The sequence below is a fragment of the Plectropomus leopardus genome, unplaced genomic scaffold (genome assembly GCF_008729295.1).
Source record: "Plectropomus leopardus isolate mb unplaced genomic scaffold, YSFRI_Pleo_2.0 unplaced_scaffold11493, whole genome shotgun sequence".
Classification (NCBI taxonomy): Eukaryota; Metazoa; Chordata; class Actinopteri; order Perciformes; family Serranidae; genus Plectropomus; species Plectropomus leopardus.
The window spans coordinates 1-4,646 of record NW_024612165.1 but is presented as its reverse complement, the minus strand read 5'-3'; the positions used below and the strand labels follow the sequence as shown (position 1 = coordinate 4,646).

The 4,646-nt window shown below is 38.3% G+C and overlaps 1 long non-coding RNA gene across 1 annotated transcript; it reads right to left on the bottom strand.

Moving 5' to 3' along the window:
• Positions 1 to 1,536: 1,536 nt before the first annotated feature.
• On the bottom strand, positions 1,537 to 4,633 carry LOC121963510. The gene is made up of 3 exons (XR_006107252.1): positions 3,471 to 4,633; positions 2,785 to 2,817; positions 1,537 to 1,979 (listed from the first exon to the last, which is right to left on the bottom strand). It is a non-coding gene; the product is annotated as an uncharacterized LOC121963510 (long non-coding RNA).
• Positions 4,634 to 4,646: the final 13 nt, after the last annotated feature.

Below are 4,646 nucleotides of genomic sequence, written 5' to 3'. Positions count from 1 at the left end.
GGAAATGATTCCATCTGTCTTTTTTCAAATTAATTAATTAATTTGAACTATTCGGTACAGCCCTACAACTTATCCAGTCTGCTTAGAGTGGCTTTATACATGTGTCTGTGTAGACCACAGGAAGAGCAACATCTGCTTTCTGTAATAGCTAACAGGGATCTAGATTAACTGAACACTTAAAATATAATGCATAATATTTATGATAAAGCAAAGACTAGACATACACATACACTTTAATGTTAATGCAACACAATATGAATGATGTGAAAAACATAGCGCCTGTTTAACCATCTAAATGCCCTTTGTGGGCATCAATAATCATCTTATCCTTTAGGTAAGTAAATCTTGCAGAGGCTGCTTGACATCGTTGGTATTTTAGCAAAACTCTAAAGTTTTAAACTGTCAAACGGAATAAGAAGCTTGAGGTGTTTTCTTATGTCACTTGTCCTACTTCCAAAAAGCAACAAAGTCTCATCTCAGATGATCTTTGCACTTGTCACCGTTTGAATATTTTAAAAAAAGTTGTCAGCACAGACAGAAAGCAGCCATATCATGAGCTCATCTGGAATGATGTACAATCTCAGACTACTGTCAGCTCTGGACTGAAGAAGTACAGAGGAGTCAGTATAAAAGGATTACTGAGGGCTTTGTTTTCTTTTGGCAGGCGCTGCAGTCACTCTTGTAATCTATGTTTGGCTGCAAGTGTGACATGAGCGTTGCCTTTCTTGTCCTTGTGTGTAATTCCATTATAAAGGATGCAAAAGTCTGAGGTGCCATGTCACATCTTTTGGGTTGTATTTTTAACACAGAAGCCTTTTTTTTTAAATCACCAATATCATCACTTGCCAAAAATGTCCCGGACTAGCAGGTCTTGTCAGAAGTGTAGTCTTTCCAGTATGGATGGCCTTTGTGTCAGAGAGTGGAAGTGGGTGGCGAACAAAGCAAATTACTATAATGGAGCCCTCAGCCAAAAGACCCTCTGTGTATGACAGAGAGAGAGGGCCAGAGTGCAGTTTCATCAGTGTGCATTACCGTCAAGCTAACCGGGGAGAAACCATAATTACACTTTCCTCTGGGGGCTGGCTCCATTAAGGTTTGCATGGAGGCCGTTGCTGTGTTTCCCTCGTCTGGCCATGTCATACACGCACCACAGACAGGAAATGGAGGAAGATAATGGAAGCATACTTAATGGACCTTCCTGCTGCTGATTTCACTGTGTTTACTCCTAGACATGACATGTCAACGTCTCCTTTGTTTCCATCACTCTATTGAAAGATTTACACCACAAAGCTTATATTCTGGGAATGCTGACAGTAAAGTCTTACAGTTGTCTCTGGATAGTAGGACATAATCATTCTTTGTGTTTTAGAGCAGAGAAACTGTGGTAACAGGGTAGTGAAATTGATAGTTGTGGTGGACATGTCAATATTTATTTGTATATGTTGAATGAATAATACCTGGTGATAGCATACTATTTGTGCTGTCACTTTGTTGAAAATCAGATGTAACACTTTTGATCATTCATCCACAGCCTTCTCTTGAAAATGTTCAGTTTTATTTCGACATACAACACTGTTATCAGAACAAAAATATTTATGTACATAAATAGGCAACCGAAAATGTACACCAAAAAAACAGTCCATCTGAGTAATAGTCAACTTTTATCACATGTGCATTATTGTTATGTTTATGGGAGACAAAATGTTACAGCAGTCCATAAATTAAAGTGAAATAATAATACAAAAATTCCATTCAAAACCCGTCTGCTCTGGTGTTAAGACTGATGCTGACCCAGCACGGGTGGGTGGGCAGGAAGAGAGTCCCACTGACATGTTACAGTCAACCCTAATGCATGGGAGATGGAAAGATAAGAGGATCCTCATTGTCTAAATTCTTTTTTTGACCTATAATTATTTCTTCAAGGGACCTGACATTTTGCGTAGACCCTTTATCCTGTAGAGCAGCCCGTTGATAAAATCCTACAGGGAAAATGGAGAATATTATTTTTTTTTCTGCATGTAACTTTTAAAGACCACACACAACGATAGTAACTGTAAACACGCAATATTCTACTCTGTTAAAGGTCCAGTTTGTAGCATTTATGGGCATCTGTTGGTGGAAATCTTGTTAACCATTCATAACGATGTTTTCATTGGTGCGTAATCATCCTTAAACAAGAGTCATCCTTTCAATACCCTAGAACAGTGGAATCGTAAGGCATGGGCATTTTAGCTCTGAATATTTTATAAATAGTATAGGCTATAACAAAATTAAAACTAAGAATAGGCCTAATTATTTTTTTGAAAGGCCTGGATTTAATTATCTGTCATGTGTGCTTGTATAAAACCTTAGTTACATTCAACCACTGTTAACATAAACACACACATTTAACAATTTTTCCAATTATAGTCAGTAAAGTTTATATAACAATATTTGTAAAGTATTCTGTACTCAGTGTGAGGCTACTTTAAAAAAATGCCATAAAAAGCATCAACATAGAGCTTGTTCATCAAAAGAAAAGTTCTCAGGGAATGATCTCCCTGGTCCTCCTTAAGTTCAGGGTAAGCCCCCCCATATCATAAAATCCTACAAATGCCCAGAACGGACAAACCAAACATTAGCATTTTCGCATTGATCACCATAGTTCTCCTACACGCAACATATGAGAAGTTTCAATTCTGCAAACTCACCACTAGATGCCACTCAATCGTACACACTTAGACCTTTAAATAACTTGAAATCTTTACATACTTGTGTGTAGTTTCACATAAGTATTTGTCTCACCTCTTTTGGCTTTCCGCATTCCTGCAACAGCTCCTAACAAAGGAAACAAAGACATATAGGCCCCCATTGGACATTGCTTTTTCACTGCAAACATTGCAACACTGGATCCCAGCAAGGGTCAAGTGCTTGTTAAGCCATTACCCCACATTGCAAATGGTTATGTACCCATGTGTGAAGGTGTTGAAATGTTCAAAGTCTTTGACCTGAATGTTGGATTCCTGAGACTTAAGTTGTCTTTTGTTTGAATAGCTGCAGTTGGGCGCCAGTTCCATGAAGCCAGGTAGTTTTTTTTTTTTTTACTGTTTATAACATTTCAACAGCTTATTAGTTGAATTTAACAATTCAGCTGTTTTGCTTTATTCTGTAGATATTAAACTGATTATATATAGAGTATAATGTATGTGACAATTAATGAAGATACCTCAATATTCTTAGAATAATTTAGTTAAACTTGATCTATTAACTCAACCTGTGCAGCATAGGTTGTTTACCATTATTCCCACTGGGTAACACCTTATGTAGATTGTCCATGTTACCCAATGGGAATAATGTTGCTTAATAAGTCATCCATTGTTATCCACTGGGAATAATGCTACCCAAAGGGAATAATGTAACTGAATGGAAATAAAACCCAATTTGAATAATGCTACCCAATGGGAATAACACTCTTATGTGTCACATCTTACGTGTAGACGGGTTCTCTGCCCCTCGTCTGTCAGCTCCAGGAGCTCATCTATGTCAATCTCTAACTCTGGAATCTCTTCCTCCTGTAAAAGAAGAGAGAAATACATTTTGAAAGCAATATCCCCCTTTTACAATATTGCCCACATTTTAGCATTTCTGCATGCTCTAAAAGCTCTTACAAATCTATAGTTTGGGCTTCTTGCCATCCTCTCAGTCGCAGTGGTAAGATTTTCCACAACACTGGGCAAAGTCATACAAAAGGAAAAGAAAGTGTAAGATGTGACCCAGGATCTGATGCAACATGGTTGGATTGTTAGGTTTTTAGGAGTTGGCACCGTACTTTTATCACCCTGAGTTAATAGTGTTGGCTGTATTGTAGTAATAAGAATAAACACCAGCTTTTCTTCCTTAATTTCTCATAATAATAATAATATGATTGATGATGTGCTGTGCACATAGGCAAGGCTGAGGAGCACTGAGGCATGAAGGCAAAAAAGGCTCCAGGGGGCTGTACTTGCCACATGACACCATCAGATTTCATGGATGGTTTACCCAGCTAGCATTTATCTCAGCCAGATTATTTCCAGTTTAAATGTTCTCTGAAGAATATTTTCTCAGCTAAGGTGCCCCACGTTGTGAGTTAAAATACAAACCCAGTAGGAACTTTAACTTTAATATATAAACTGCATGAGGTATTACTAAATCCATACAAACCCCTTTTTCTAAAATGTTAGCCTTAACTTAACAGTTACTGGCAGCAAATTGAAAGATTAATGCCAACATTTTGTAAAGGGCAAACAGTCTTGAGTTATAAAAAGCAAATATAGGAAAGTAATCAATTCATATCACAAGCTCTTATCCACACCCTTTTAACTACCTTTTCAGAGGGACTGAATGGTGCTTACTGGAGGAATCCTGAGATATCTAGAGTCAGCAGGTGTACACTCATTTTTGACAAGTGGGGCCTCATTTTAAGAGGAATATTTTCCGGTTGGGGAGTTTTCATGGCTTGTGAGGATGGGGCTCACACAGCTTTCTGGATGAAGAGAGAGCTAATCAATGTGGAAGTGCTGAGTGGCGGAAAAGATGGGCCCACCTTCAGAATCCCCTGTGCCCCCCTCTAATTGATACATGCTGCCTGTTTGGACCTGGTGATTCTGCTGATGTCTGCAGGACAC